At 46.8% G+C, this 16,665-nt stretch overlaps 1 protein-coding gene and 1 pseudogene across 1 annotated transcript in view; both read left to right on the plus strand.

Annotated features, from left to right (window-relative positions):
- The window catches only part of CAMK1D (calcium/calmodulin dependent protein kinase ID), a 343,527-nt gene that overhangs the window by 24,861 nt on the left and 302,001 nt on the right, over positions 1–16,665 (plus strand).
- LOC102507637 lies at positions 5,379–8,180 on the plus strand (annotated as a pseudogene).

Consider the following 16,665-nt stretch of genomic DNA (forward strand, 5'->3'; position numbering starts at 1 on the left):
TGAGTGAGGCAATAGGACTTCTTGTGGGAGAGAAGAAACCTCAGATATTTCTTTTTCTGTTTCTCCCTAGAGCTTCTCTCTTCCTCTGGGCACCTGCCACTTAGCATCTTGCAGGGGCCAGTGCTCTGTGTGTCCGGAGGCAATTCCCGGAGCAGCGGTTCTCTGGTGATGTCCGCTCTGCAGTGATGTCTGTCTTCCCATGGCTTCTTTACTGATATTCTGGAAGACTGTTTTGGGGCACTGGGTTGTTTTCCCCTCTGCTTTGCGAGGAGACTTCTAAGCGCTCCTGGTGACTGTAGACTGTTACCTGCGTCAGCCTGGAAACTTACAGGCTTTCTCACGTTCCGCTTTTCCCCCAGACTCCACCTTCTAGATCCTTTGTCTGCAAATAAATGGTGTCAGTAAAACTGGGTAAGAGCAGAGAAGAAAGCCCTGGGATATCCTGGTGTGCCTTCTTTCCCCAGAAAACATCTTTGGCAGCCTCTGTGTTTGTGTCTCTGCTGTGTGCTGTGCAGAGGCAGAAGGACCCATCCCCTAACTGCCGAGGTTAAAAGCAAAGCTAGAACCCATCTCATCTAATGCGTCTCTTGAATTAATATACCGTGAAAAACGCACCCTTGCAAGGCTTCTGAGGGCCCGTTAGCGGCCCTGGGATTGCCTGGGGCCAGAGGTTCCATTTTTCAGAGAAGCTGTGCCAGCATGAAGGTTTGCTCTGAAAAGAAGGACCTCACACCTGTGGAAGTCACATGCTCTGGCCTGAATGGAGTGTGTTACCACGCTCCCCGGGCTCCCCTGAAAGCTGTTGTTGGAGCTTCTGCGTTGTGAGCCTGGATAAAGGTGAGACTTGTGATGCCAATTACAAAGAACGAAGTTTCCGTTACATCTGCAAGAGTTACATGCCAGGGAGACAGCGACTGCATTTCACGGAAGGGGCTTCCAGTCTGTGTGGTTTCCTTCTGCAGGATCTGGCAGAGGAGGCACCATCATCTGGCTGGAGAAGGGGCTCTTTATTCCCCTTTATTGCCCATTGCATCAGCTCCCGAGTTAAGGGTTGTGTTCCCTAGTGTGTGGTCCCGAAGTGAGCTGAGGATTTGGGTGGAAGGTGGGCTGTTGCTTGTGTGTTTCATGTGTCTTCCCTGCCCTGTTAGCCTTGAGCGTGTGCTTAGACCTCCAGCTATACTGTGCCTGCTGCTCTAGGGACAGGCTCTTTAGGATACTGATGCTGACCAGGAGAGCGAGACTCGGCTTTGCCCGGTGCCGCCAAGCCGCCGAGTGGCTTCATCCTGGCCCGAGTGGGAACATGACCTAGTTATTGTGCCTCCCAGTGCGCTGGCACAATAACCAGACCTTCCTTCCTCCTCTCCTCGCAGCAAGAATAATTCTGCTGAGCCTCTTGGAGGCTGGAGGGCCAGTTTTAGTAACGTGCCCTTTCCTAGTTGGCTCCTATCCAGTTATTTCGGGTGAGTGTTAATGGCTGTGAGTTTGAAAGTTTCGTTTATAAGGAAACTGTCTTTCTTGACCTGGTGTCCTTGTCAACTGTTATTCTGTCCAGAGCCCTTTCCTTTTTGGGGAAGAGGCTGAGAATAAAGTGGTCACAAAGTCTATGGCTTTGAACTGTCACCTGTGGTCTTCTTTTTTTCAACGCCTCCCATGTGGATTTGGGACAAGGGAAGAGGGTGAATTCCGCACCTGTACTGGTAGTAAGTCTCCCAGAGCCCCAGCGAGGAGGCCGCTTTTCTGGCAGGTGATTTCTTGTTTGTTTGTTTGAGATTTGAGTAGATTTTTATTTCTGAGGTCCATATATATATGTATATATTTTTTTTAAATTGAAGTATACATCAGTTATTTCTGGTGTGCAGCATAATGTTTCAGTCATACATACATTTATTCATTTTCATTATAGGTTACTACATTTATTGAATACAGTTCGCTGTGCTAGACAGAAGAAACTTATTGTTTATCTAATTTATATGGAATAGTTAATATTCACAAATCTTGAACTCCCAGTTTATCCTTTTGCACCCTCTTTCCTCCCAGTAACTGTAAGACTGTTTACTATGTGAGTCTGTTTCTGTTTTGTAGATGAGTTCATTAGTGTCTTCTTTTTTCCTTTAGATTCCACATATGAGTGATATCATATGGTATTTTTCTTTCTCTTTCTATTCTACTTCACTTAGAATGATGATCTCAAGGTCCATCCATGTTTCTGCAAATGGCATTATTTTATTCTTTTTTATGGCTGAGTAGTATTCCATTGTAGAAATATACCACAACTTCTTTATCCAGTCATCTGTCGTTGGACATTTAGGTTGCTTTCGTGTCTTGGCTGTTGTATATAGTGCACCTGTGAACACTGGGGTGCATGTATCTTTTCAAATTAGAGTTCCCTCTGGATATATGCCCAGGAGTGGGATTCTTGGAGGTGATTCTAACACTAGACATGGGAGGCACCCCCTGCAGGTGACTTTAAGTTCGGGAGGTGCTTGGTCATCCTGGATGGGATTTCATTTTGAGTCACAGGGGTAACCAGTAGATTGCTCTGGCTTCTTTAGAGGAGTGAATACATCATGTTTGTATTCTACATGACCTTTCATAAAACACTTGCCGCCCATGGCCTGTCCATTTTCAAAGCCAGTGCAGAATTTTTATAGTCATCCTGTTGGTGATTTACACCAAGGGGCTGAAGAACTATAAAGTGATTCTGTTCTACTCCCCAGTGAAAGAGACTTCTCCGATGAGTAGAACTCTAGATCTACAAGGGACTTTGCGTATATATGGCTTATCCACATATTTTATTAAGGAAAAAAAAAAACCTGGCACAGAAAAGCTAAGTGTGCTGTTCAGCATCACACAGTGAGCCAGGGACAGAACAGGGCCCAGTGTGCAAGAGCAAAACCCAGGTCAGAGGGCAGGGCCAGTGCTTCTAAAGACCCCTGTGTTTCCCATCTCTTGGTCCCCTGACATGCATGTGAAGTGAGGGCAGGAGCATCTAGTCCAGTCTGTGAGTGACACAGGAGGAAACGGAAGCCCAGAGGGGTCCAGGGACTTGCCCAAGGTCACACAGTTACTGAGCTGCTTATCCTGGTCTGAAATGTGGGTCCAGCTGTGCCCACGGGGTGGTCCTTCTGGCTGGTAGATTCAGAAGGTCAGTGTACTTGGCTATGGAATGCTGTCTTAGGTAATGTTGACTTTAGGAATCAAGTCGATGAGGGGGAGGGTATAGCTCAAGTGGTAGAGTGCATGCTTAACATTCAGGAGGTTCTGGGTTCAATCCCCAGTACCTCCTCTAAAAATAAATAAAATAAATAAACCTAATTACCTCTCCCCACTCAAAAAAAAAAAAAAAAACAAAAACCAAAAACAGAAACAAAAACTAACAAAGAAAAAAAACCTAAAACTAAAAAAGAAAAAAAAAACTAAAAAAGAAAAAAAAAAGAATCAAGTCGATGGGATTCAGTGGGGGGTCACTGATGTGCTCTAAGTCTGGCCCTGAGTTGGGGGACGGGTTTCCAGTTCAGTTCTGGCTGCTTCCAGAGTGGACATGTTGAGCCATCACCCTCTCCTGCTAAGAGAGAGGAAACTCGGGTCTTGGTGAGTTGGAATCTCAGTCTTTTGACCACTCTGGGTATAGGGGAAGGTTTAACTTCTGTTCCCAGTCGGATTTCTGCCGGGATTCCTATTAGTCTCAATACAAAATCCAGTACATGAATTTGAAGACTGGCGCCCTGGGGACGAGTTGTGGGTTTGCTTTTCCCAGGTTCAATCAGAACCACTATGTAACTGAACTTTCCAGGGGATTGTCTCTGGGAATTCCTGAAGCAGTCCTAGGGGTGGTATCTCATATAAAGAGAAGGCATCAAGCAATCCATCTTAGAAGCCTGCTTTCTCTTCAGGATTTCCACGGGGAGGCAATTTCACTCCAGCTGGGATCACCGGTTGCTTTCACATTTTTAATTCTTTTGCCAGTTTTCCAGATGCCTTTGGAAATTCATGCTGACGGGTTTTTTTTTTTTTTCTCATTCCATTTTGAGTACTGAATATTTTCCTGCCACTACTTAAACTGGCATGAATAAAATATTCCTTTTCAGGATGATGATTTTCAAAATTTTTTTTAAAGAAAAGCAAAACACCCCAGTTGGTGAAGTTGGACAAGCCTGTTAAAACGTCCTCATGCTGCCCATGGGTGAATTTGGGAAGAGGGGTTCTGCCCTTCTATAGGCTGCAGAGTGTCACGGTCAGTGCTTTCTGGTGATATATGAAGGAACCAGTAGAGAACAGACAAATGTGAGTGAATGGAATCGAATCATTCGAGACTCAGAAGATGAGTGCCCTTCCTCAGAACTGTCTGGGCATCTGTATTAACTTATGTGCTAGTTACTGTCCTTAACAATGATGTGGGTCTAAATGGGGAGCGAGTGTAAAATAACAAAAAATACTTGAGCCAAGTATAAAGTATTCCATCCACCTGTTCATTCATCCACTCAGGACATTTTTGTGCAGCTCTCACAACACGTCAGGCCTTGTGCTGGTCCTTTGAGAAAGACAGACATCCTGCACTCAGGGAACTCACCTCATCAGTGGGAAGAAAACTTATAAACCTAAATGACGGCCGCTGCTTTGTAAGAGGCGCATTGGCAGGTAACGAGCGGCGGCGGGTCCCGAGTCCAGCGAGAGCAGCAGTGATTTTCTATTTTGTGCAGACGTTATTTTGTGTATACCGTATATGATGACTTCGGTGAGCAGTGACTGTTCCAGAAGTGCTCGGGAAAAAACAGATTTCAGCAACACAGCTACAGCTGAACAGATGCGTCTCACTCAAGCGATGTTTGATGAAAATGATTCAGAGTTTGAAGCTAAGGTTAAACAGCTTATGGAAGTGACAGGAAAACAGGATGAATGCATAGTGGCCCTACATGACTATGATGGAGATATCAACAAAGCTATCAATATATTACTGGAAGGGAATTCAGACACAACTTCATGGGAGACTGTAGGAGGGAAGAAGAAGAATTTTGGAAAAGAGAGTTCAGAAAACAAAGAGAATAGAGAGAAAAGTGAGAGAGAAGTGAATCATGGGCATGGAAACAACAACTGGAAAGGAAGAGGGTGGCAATTGTGCGAGAGAGTTTAGGGGCAAAGAGAATGGAATTGAGTGCAATCAAGGGGACAAGCCTTCAGACCGTGGAAAGCGAGCTCGTGGTAGAGGATTTGGACGTTGCAGAGGGAGAGGGGCAGGAAGATTCTCAACCCAAGGCATGGGGACATTTAATCCTGTGGACTATTCAGATTCTCCATCTATAGATGGGTGTGGGACAAAACCAGTAGTTTGGGAAGCTGCTCAGAATGGTGCAGATGAGGGAACTGGGGTCTGAAAGAATTCTGTGGATGAGTGGGTAACAGAAGACTGGACTGAAGGTCTTTCTGAAACAGAGGTCTTCACTTCCTCGTCTGTTCCAGCAGAGAATCACGTCACACCTGGGCAAAGTGTTGATCTGGTAGCCCTGCTCCAGAAACCTCCTAGTCAAGCCTCAGAAGTCAGCTCCGTTGAAACTTCCCAGCAGCAGGGTTTTGGCCAAGCCCTTATCTTCACGAATTCTCAGCACAACAAACAGATGGCACCAGGGACTGGCAGCTCCACCACTGTCAACTTCTGTTCTCCTCAGAGCCTGTCATCCATCCTTGGTTCAGGATTTGGAGAGCTTGCACCTTCAAAAATGGCAGACATCACCAGCTCCCAGATTTTGGGCCAGCTGAAAGCTCCAAGTTTGGGCCAGTTTACCACCACCCCAAGTTCACAACAGAATAGTACGAGTACCCCCACAACCACTTCTTCTTGGAACCTCAAGCCCTCAGCATCCCAGTCCTCAGTCCTTAGTCATTTTGACTTCAGATCTCAGCCCGAACCGTACCCTGTTTAGCCAGCTGAGCCAGTGGCATCAGCACCAGCCTCCGGCAGTCACTGTTCCTCCTGTGTCGGAGTCCTTTCCTTCCCAGGTGAAACTCTTAGTGTCAACACCCAGAGACAGTAGTACCTCCACTGCGAACAAACTTTTGCAGCTTCCAAGCATGACTATTGAAAACATTGCCGTGTCTGCTCACCAACCACAGCCTAAACACATCGAACTCCCTAAGCGGCAAATACCTCCAGCTTCTAAGATCCCAGCTTCTGCAGTGGAAATGCCTGGTTCAGCAGATGTCACAGGATTAAATGTTCAGTTTGGTGCCTTGGAAGTTGGATCAGAACCGTCTCTCTCTGAATTTGGATCAGCTGCAAGCAGTGAAAATAGTAGCCAGATTCGCATTAGCTTGTATTCGAAGTCTTCAAGTGATTCTTTGAATATCTCTCTCCCAAAGGCCAGTGCAGCACAGAGCCCCACCTGCACAACTTTAGTGCTCACCTCCTCCAGCCTGACCAGCTCATCTCTGAGCCCCACTGGCCCAGTAACAGCGTCTTCCTCCTATGACCAGAGTCCTGTGCACAGCAAGACCGCATACCAGAGCTCTGTGAGTCTGTCGGAGTCGGCTCCAGGAACTGTCCCTTATGAACATGGTAGTCGAAGTCAGCAGACAATAGACACTACTTCATCCGTTCCAGCTCCAAAGCAGACCCTCCCTCTGCCCTCCCATCTGTGGGCTCCCTGCCCAGCACCACCTCCTGCACTCCACTTCTGCCCACCACGTCCCAGCACACTGCCACTCTGCCTGCCTTGTCCCAGCCTGGTGACCTGTCTGGCAGCTCCCTCTCTCCGCTAAGCAGCTCCCTCTCCAGCCATCAGAGCAGCCTCCCATCTGCGCACGCAGCCCTCTCCACACATGCCAGTGTGGAGAGCGCCCTCCCCTCCAGTCCTCAGCCACCTTCTCCACACCAGCAACCTCTGCCTCGAGTGCCCCGTCCTCAGGGCTCAGCCTGCCGAGCAGCATGAGCGCAGTGCACAGCCTCCGCTGGGCGGTACCTCCGTGAGTGCCCCCAGCGGCAGTGCCGGGGCCACGCCATTGGTGACCTTAGGCAAAGCACCCCCTAACCTTCCCCAGGGGGTGCCTCCCCTGCTGCACAACCGGTACCTCGTAGGCCCCGCAGGACTGCTTCCCGCCCACCCGATCTATGGCCACGACGAGCTCCAGATGCCGCAATCACGGCTGCCAGTGGATTTACTGTGGGATTCCTTTTGCTACACCCGCAGCCCTTGCCAGTCGAGATGGGAGCCTCGCTTATAACACATATTCAGGTGATGTCATGAAGTTTGGCCCAGGTGACTCTGCATCCCCTGTGCCCCCCACCACACTGGCTCAGCCACAGCAGAGCCAGTCGCAGCCCCACCGCACAGCCAGCAGCCCTTTCTGAATCCTGTGCTGCCACCTGGCTACAGCTACACTGGCCTCCCCGACTACGCCGGCGTGCCCAGTGCCTTCCAGTACGGGCCCACCATGTTTGTCCCTCCAGCCTCAGCCAAGCAGCATGGTGTGGGCCTCAACACCTCCCCCACCCCATCCAGCAGGCTGGAGGTTATGGCCAGCACAGCTACGGCGCAGGTTATGACGACCTGACCCAGGGGACAGCAGCGGGAGACTACACCAAGGGTGGCTGTGGCGGATCATCGCAGGCACAGAACAAGTCTGCAGGTTCTGGGCCTGGCAAAGGAGTGTCCACATCTTCAAGCACCAGTGGTCTCCCTGATACGACTGGTTCTGTCTACAAGACTCAGGCTTTTGACAAGCAAGGATTTCATGCAGGGACCCCTCCACCATTCAGCTTGCCCTTGGCCTTGGGCTCCCCCGGGCCCCTGGCTCCTGGTGCAGCCCCTGGTTATGCGCCTCCACCATTCTTGTACGTCTGCCCGCCCACCAGCAGCCTCACTCACAGCTGTTACGCCACCACCTGCCGCAGGATGCTCAGAGTGGCTCCGGTCAGCGCAGCCAGCACAGCTCCCTGCAGCCCAAGTCGCAAGCCTCCAAACCTGCCTACGGCAGGTCAGCTCCCCTTTTAAAAAAATTGAAGATGTTCTTTCATCTCAATGAGAGCATGTCTCCATGCAAAGGCTCCTCTATTTTGGTTGTTCTAAACCAGGTGGGCGACTGTTTCAGAGGTTTTGTCTTTTGCCCAACTCCACCTAATAAAATTCTGAGAGCAAAAAAAAAAAAACCTAAATGACTACCATAAAATTTAGAGAAGTAATAAATTCCACAAGAGAAAGAAGGCAAAGAGAATTTAAACCCAGCATTTTTCTATATATTATCCCCCTTTATCCTCATCCCCGCAGGGAGATCGGTTCAGAGATGTTAATTCTCTGACACAGCGACATTGAGCTAGGAAGCCACAGGGCTGGGGTGCAAACTCCTGGTGGGGCACTCCTCTGCCTCCCCTATGCAGAGATGCAAGGTGTGTGAGTTCAGGCACGGAGACGTGAATTCCATCTGCAGGGGAGCCTTAGGGGACCAGTTAGAGGAGGAGGCAGACCTTGAGGCTTGCAGGGATGTCCATCTTTGGAGGCAGGAACCACGGGCAGGATGAACAGACCGGGGCCGAGCACCACATGGGCGATGGGAGGGTTGCCATCCAGGGTGGGACTCGGGTGTGAGGGATGTATGAAAGAGCCAGTAGGAAGTAAGGTTAGAAAGATCAGTAAGGGGTCAGATCATGATTCATTTTGAGTTCTAGGCTAAAATGTTTCTAATTTTAGCTGGTGATGCAAGCCATTGGAATATCCAGGATGTGGTGATACAAACTACTGGAATATAATAAATTGGGAGATCAAGATCTGCAAATATTAACTACTGTCTGTAAAGTAGATAAGCAACAGATTTCTTCTGTGTAGCACAGGGGACTATATTCAATACCTTGTAGTAACCTATAATGAAAAAGAAAAAGAAAATGAGTCTTTGAATGTGTATGTATACATATGAAACATTATGCTGTACACCAGAAATGGACACATTGTAATCTGACTGTGCGTCAATAAAAAAAAGAATGTAATATTCTAATGTTAGAATACTAGAAATCGACCTCAGGTCTGGGGTCGGGGACCCTGGAGCTGGGAGGTCCTGCAGGCTGGGAGCAGAGCTGGGAGGCTGGCACAGATGTCCCACCGAGGCAGGGCTGGAGGGGACAGCACAGGGAGAGAGCTGCTTCACCTGGGATCTGGGACAAGCAGGGCTGGGTTCTGGTGCTGTCCCAAGGGACCTTCCCATTGCAGCCAGTGCCTCTCCAGTTTGACTCAGGTGTAATTTCTAGCTCCTTCCTGATGGTAGCTAGGATGATTCTCGGTTTTTATGTAAACACCTAGCGCATAATCACCTTTTGTTCTAAGTGCTTTACAGAAACTCATTCACTTTTAATGACTCCCCTGTGGAGTAGACTCTGATGATTATTCCCATTTTACAGATGAGGAAATGCAGGCCATGATCAGATCTTTACTTTAAGCCCGGCCCTCATTTTGGTGTTGACAGTACATTGGAGATTCACATTTTACTGTCTTCCCCTGTGTTCCGACTCTTTCTCTTCCTAAAAGGAAACAATTATTTATTGTGTCCATTATTTTACTCTGTTGGCTACTTGATCCACACGGTGGAGGCATCTAGAATGAGATTGGCCGTGGGGTTTTACATGACATTGAGTTAGAACTGCTGACCCAGGAGGATGGGAGGATATTGGAGTGGGAATGTCCAGACAGGTCATCTACGAACTCAGTTTTGGTCCAGCCTTTCCAATGCAGAGATGGGGAGGGATGTAGGGAGGTCAGGTGGTCTACAAGGGCCATCAAGGTAGGGCTGGGATGCAGGGCTTCTGACATCTAGTGCTGAGACGAATGTTCTACTATGTTAGGGGAAACTTCCTAAAGAGTAGTCTTCAGTAGCCCGCAGCCCAGGCTTCTTAAATGGGCATCCAGGGTGGACTGTCCAGGGTGGACTGTTGAGATGGGGGATGCTGGGCATGGCCCTGGGGCCTAAGTGGCCTGGCAGGGAGTAGCGGAGGGATCTTCTCTTCCTCTCACCGCTACTGTCCTCTCTTTACTCTCCTTTCATCTTCATCATCTTCCTTCTTTTGTTTTGAAATGAAGAACTTTGGGAATTGTTGCCAAAATTGTTATTTTCCTGATGAGTGCTATTGAGGGTTTTGTTTTTTTTTTTTCGATATGTTAGCACTGTGTCCACTGACAGTGTGTTCACATTCTGGTTGCTCTGGAATTTCCAGGAGGGTCTCCTCCTTCATCTCCTTTTTGCTGAAAAAAGCAGCCCTCCACTAGAGACACCGCCTTTCCTTCCAGGCCCCCACGGAGCAGGGGCTGTGCGGACAGTGTTTACTCTTGCTCTGGCTTCTTATCTCTGCTTCTGTTCTGGGCCTCAGCTGGGCAGATCCTTGACATGGCCTTAAACAAGCACTTAAAATCTTGCTTGAGTTCAGAGCCAGAGTCGGGTTCCTTGCCCCGTCGCCGTGCCGGGGCGGTGCCCTGTGCTCTCCTTCCGCAACTGTTGCTGGCTGGTTTCCGGAGTTCAAGGCCACATCGGCTGCCGTGGGCACTGCCCACAGGGCAGGCCGCCTGCCTGCCTTGCGCTTTTCCCCAGGCTCATGCTTTTAACTCAAGTGTCATCCCTGGGAATTGAATTATGGGCCCAGGAAGAAGCAGGTTTTCTGCGGCATCTCCACGTTTGGCTTGCAGCTGTGTTTGTGTGATCTTAAGACAATTTCTCTCTCATCTCAAACGTGGTCCGATGGCTGACCCAGCTCAGCTGTCGCTGCCGGTAATCTCGGTTTTAATTAATCTTTCAAAGAAACAGATTAAGCTGATTGCTTCACTAGCTGCGTTTTGGTGTGTGTACCTATCAGCTGCCTTCCAGAAGTGATTAAAAGAAGAAATTTTGTATGGGCTTTTATGCCCACTTAAGATTATTTTTGGATCTTGTCTCAATGGTTTATTTACATCTTGTGCCTGTTTTCAACAGAAAAACTGGAAATGAGGAGAGGGGCTGGCTTTGTCTCAGTCTGGGTGTTCTTAGCTTTGGGACATCTTTGCTCCTGTCTGCCTGGTTGGCCATCTCCTAAGGAGCCTTCCCAAGGCAGACAATCGGGTTGACATCACTGAAGTCACACCTTGTGTTGATTTCAGGGGATGCTTCTAGTCCTGTCCTCTCTTTAGCCCCAAGCTTCCACAAATAAAGCATCTATTCCTGACCTACCCAAGCCAAGGTGCATGACCACTGCACCCAAGGTCTAACTCCAGCCCTGGATTTCATAGACAGGGTTGCAAGTTTGTCTCCTGGTCTGTGGCCCTCTAGGCTGTCCTCCTGGAGGGCAGGTGTAGAGTTTCCACCATCTCTGGATCCCCAGGGCCCAGGATAGCGCCTGGCCCAGCCCAAGCTGTTCAGTGAGGGCTTTTTTGAATGAGTGCATCTCCTTTAAGTCTATGGAAAAGTTGACAAAGGATGCTAAGTATTGTTCAGAGTCAAGGTAGAAAAGATGTTGGCCTGCAGCTATGTTTTGTTTGGCCTGCACATTGTTTTAAAAAATTTCTGAACCAATATATTAAAAAAAAATCAATTGTACATGGAAAATCCAGATTTCCAGCTTCTCTTGCAAAATGTTAAGACCTGGAACTGAGGGGTAACCTACCCTCGGAGGGGGCTGTACTGTGCCTTTAACTCACCTAATGCCTAAAATCATTTGGTCAAAAAAAAAAAAAAAAAAAGAAAAAGAGAAGAAAAGAAAAAACCTGCCTCCTCACATATTTTGAGTTGATAGCTAAGATTTTTCATTGTAATTTAAGAGTTGCAAAGGATGTTATTTCCAGCTTATTGTGAATAGTGACATCTCTAAATAAAACAATTCCATCATTCTTTTCAGTATAACCAGTGGAATCTAAATACCATAGAGACTGATTGATACACATCGTCATTCCTGTAAAAAGTGCTTAAATAGACTCCTCTTTAACCATTGGAATTGCTACCTCATTCTCTTTTTAATTTGAATTCATATTCTGTTCCCACAGAATGTTATCCTTGGGTGTTCTTGCACGAAATACGTCTCTCCCTGTCAATTAAATGTCCTGTGGCTATAAGGGCCTCTAAAAAGTCCTTGTATTTACGTTATTGGGATTGATTACTATTATATCTTTGAATGAAATATTAATGCATTACAGATTTCCATAAATATATTAAAAGGAGAAGGTAATGTTGACTTGGAAATGTATCTCCTAATGAAATACTGGGAGCTCTTTGTCGTCTTTTTTTTTTTTTTTTTTTTGCAATTGTTTTCTGTATATTACTTATTGCTGGAATAAGAAGGGTCAACATTAGTTCATTCGTGTTTTTGTGTTTTAATGGATGTCAGCACATAGAAATCGTGTATAACTAAATAGGTAAAGGGGACTTTACCTATTACCTGTTACAGTGGTCCTGCTTTTGGGGGGGAACTCTTTCTGAGTCAAATGCCAAGTTATTACCCCGTTGCATCCAAAGTTAGCTGCTGCAATTAGTTTCTTCCTATTCAGCAGGTAGAGAATTTGAATTGTATTGGAATCATTCGGCTGGGGGTTGAGGGGTGGGGTGCCGTTGAACCGTCCACATGCCCGAGACTCTGGTGTGAGGGATGGGGAGGTGTTCCCCAAGTACACCCAGGAGGAGGAAACATGAGGCTTGGTGCTGGACTGGGGCTCTTTCGGGGCTGAGTCACACCCGGGGAATCACACCAGGGGCTGAGTTCTGTCGGGTCCTCCCAACCTGGTCCCGCTAACATTTTAAAGGTAACACAGATGGCACTCAGTCCTTGTCATCCCCAGATTCTGCATCTGCGAATTCACCCACTCACTCAGATGTATTTGTATCCCCCCAAAACAACACCTGCGACACCTCTGTGTTCCCTTGAGGCCATGAGCAGAGCAGGGAAAAATCTGAGTTGCCTGATGCATGTGTTCTCAGCACAGGTGAGACAGGGTGATGCTCTGCCTTCGGTCCAGCCCTCACTGTAACAGGTGACCCCTTTGTGGTCCTTTTAAGGCCATGTTTTTCACATTCTCGTGCATTTTGCTGGTGACATCTCTATTTAAAACAGTGCCCAAGTGCAGCGCTGCATGCTGCTTAGTGCTCCTGGGTGCAGGGAGGCTGGGATGTTCCTCACGGAGGAAATAACATCTGCTGGATAAGCTCCCTTCAGTGCTGTTGGCCCCGAGTTCACTGTCACCAAACCAGCAAATATATGAAATAAGATGTCTTATTTACGGTGATGCACTGATTGGTTGATGAAGGTACTGGGACCAAAGACTCGCAGGAACCCAATTCCTTGTTTCCCTTGGGAGCAGTGGCTCAGAATTTGCAAATTCAGTGTTCACGATGTTTTTATAGGACATAACTACTGTGACTCACAGAAATAGGCAGAATGTCATTTGCACGTGCATGTCACAACATTAGAAACAAGGAAAAATTTCTGAATAACGTCTAATTGGGCAGGTTTTTCACTCAGAATATGCAGTATTTTGTTTAATTAATTAATTTTTAATTAATTATATTGAAGTACAATCAGTTACAATGTGTCCATTTCTGGTGTACATCACAATGTTCCAGTCATGCATATACATACATATATTCATTTTCATCTCTCTTTCATTAAAGGTAATTACAAGATATTGAACATAGTTCCCTGTGCTATACAGAAGAAACTTAAAAAAAGTCTATTTTTATGTACAGTGGCTAACATTTGTAAATCTCAAACTCCCAAATTTATCCCTTCCCACCCTCTTTCCCTGGTAACCATAAGACTGTTTACTATGTCTGCGAGTCTGTTTCTGTTTTGTAGATGAGTTCGTAGTGTCCTTTTTTTTTCTTTTAGATTCTACATATAAGTGATATCATATGGTATTTTTCTTTCTCTTTCTGGCTTACTTCACTTGGAATGATGATCTCTAGGTCCATGCATGTTGCTGCAAATGGCATTATTTTATTTTTTCTTATGGCTGAGTAGTATGCCACTGTATAAATATACCACAGCTTCTTCATCCAGTCATCTGTCAATGGACAGTTAGGTTATTGTATTGTATTTGGCTGCTGTATTTGGCGCTGCTGTGAACATTGGGGTGCATGTATCTTTTCAAATTAGAGTTCCCTCTGGATATATACCCAGAAATGGGACTGCTGGATCTTACAGTAGGTCTGTTTCTTTTATTTTTACAAGATAAAGTGGTTCTCTAATAGGTGTGGCATGCATTGGTGAATCTTTAGAGTTCACCCAGAGAAAAGTGTTCTCATCATGGGAAATGCCTTTGCTTTTTTTTTTTTTTTAAATTGAAAGATAGTTGATTTACAGTGTTGTGTTAGGTTCTGGTGTACAGCATAACAATTCAGTTATACATATATATTCTTTTTCATGTTCTTTTTATAGGTTATTACAAGCTATTGAATACAGTTCCCCGGGCTATACAGTAGGACCTTGTTGTTTATCTATTCCGTATACAGTAGTTTGTATCTGCTAATCCCAAACTCCTAATTTATCCCCCCCGACTTCTCCCCTTTGATAACCATAAGTTTGTTTTCTGTGTCTGTGAGTCTGTTTCTGCTTTTATAAATAAGTTCATTTGTGTCATTTTTTTTAGATTCCTCATATAAGTGATGTCATGTGGTTTTGTCTGTCTGGCTTACTTTGCTTGGTAGTATCACCTCGGGGTCCACCCTTGTTGCCCTCCTTCTTGCTGCGAGTCAGACAGCAGCTGAGTGAGGAGAACAGCGTGAGTTACTCTCTATCTGACTCAGGCTTCTGTTACCAGAAGCTAAATGACCTCAGAAAAGAAGCCTGGAGTTTAGAAGCTGCACCGCTCTCCTCATTTACACTTAGAACCATCACTTAGCCTCTGATTTCACACGGCTTCCACTGTTTTTTCTAAAAGCCACTAGTCCCGCAGCCTCTAATCCCCAATAAACTACTACATAAAAAGTAGTCGTCATGGTCTTGAGAAATTTATATTCCGAGGAGGAGAGTGTATTTTAAGATGTGACTTGATCCTTCTGGAATCCCCATTTGAGGGCTTGCGTTGAGTGGACGGAGACTCACAGCTGGTACCCGGAGTGTCACGTGGGCATTCTGGAGTCTGTGCTCCTCACCTCATCCTCCTGTCCTCCTTTGGGGACACATCTGTAGTCCAAGAAACCCTTTCCTCTCCACACCTCTCCCCTTTGTAGAATGTTTTATAAGCTCAAATCAAATCTCAAGTGTGCCCCCTCATAAGTTATAAAGCCAGTGCTTTTCTTGTCCATCTACACTGTTTTTATTCACATTTATTTAATCAGTAGATATTGCTGAGCTCCCGCTTTGTGCCCAGGTGCTGGAGGTACAAAGACAGCGCCCAGCCCTGGGGTCAGGGAGCCCCCTTTCCACTGGGGGAAGGGATTCACATCCCACGCAGAGAGGCTGCTAGGGGAGGTTCCTGAGGTGAGCCTCGGAAGGGTAGGCTGTAGGTGCCTGGGAGTTTGCCTGGGAGCATCGGGAAGGCTTCACAGAGGAGGTGGGGCCACGTCTGAGGCTTGAGGGATGGGTAGGAGTTTAGCAGCTAACCAAGGGAGAGGGGGCTTCCAGACAGATGACCCTGCTCTTGTCCTAAAGACCTGGAGAATGAAAGAGAATGGGGTCTGTTTGGGGGTTCAGGCAAGAATAGGGGAGCAGTGAGAGAGGAGGCTTGAAAGGGAGTTACAGGCCTCGGTTTCGGGGATTTTTTGTGCCACACTCAGCAGTTTGGAATTTATCCTCAAAGTGGGGGAATTGAAGGGGAAACGCAATCATCCTTTTTGTGTGTTTGAAAGACCACTTTGGAGCAAAAGTTGGGAAGTTGAAGACAGGTGTCAGAGAGACCAGGTATATCGCTCTTGGATTCATGGGTGGGTGTGGGAATGGGGGGAGAGGTAAGTGCCCTAACTGGAAGGGGGCTTGGGGAGATGGGGACAGACAGAAGATACACTAAGGCCGTCAGGTCTAATTCTTTGGGATCATTTTGGATTTTGGAGCCTCAGTCAAGGAGAGAAGAGCTAAGAGTTTTCATGCTTGGGCACTAGGGTAAAAGATAATGTCCTCTACTGAGGACATATAGGAGCAGGTTTGTGGGAGTAGAGTTGCATGGACCGTGAGACCCCAGGGTGGAGCGCCTCCATCACACAGGTGAATAGATTCATCATTTTGGTATAAATACAGCTCCAGAATTACATTCTGGAAGCAGGTTTTTTTTTTTCTCTTGTTTGCATGTTTTTGCCTACATTATCTACTTAAGGAATTTTCGTTGATCTGTTTGTTAGCAGAGAAAGAACATGGAACAAAATGTGTGAAATTGCCTGGGAGGGAAGAAAAGTCTCTCCTGCTGTGGTCTGAACACCCACACGGGTGCATGAAACCAGATGCAGTGGAGGCTGTGGGCTGGTTTCTCCAAGTGACCTAGGACAAGCTGTCACCTCCTGACCATCCTGTGTTCACATCTGCTCGGTGGCATTGCACAGTGGCTCAGAGCACTGGTTCTGGTTTCAGGTGGACCTAGTTCATCCCTCCCTCGGGTGAGTCAAGTCCTAGCACAGTTCTTGACATAGTGAAAAAAAATGGTATCTTGAAATAACTATAAGAACAGATCTCACAGAATGACTGTAAATTCACAACTGAACATAAACCTGGGATTTAAGATGGATTTTCTAAGAGATTTAGTTTCC

The sequence above is a fragment of the Camelus ferus genome, chromosome 35 (genome assembly GCF_009834535.1).
Source record: "Camelus ferus isolate YT-003-E chromosome 35, BCGSAC_Cfer_1.0, whole genome shotgun sequence".
Classification (NCBI taxonomy): Eukaryota; Metazoa; Chordata; class Mammalia; order Artiodactyla; family Camelidae; genus Camelus; species Camelus ferus.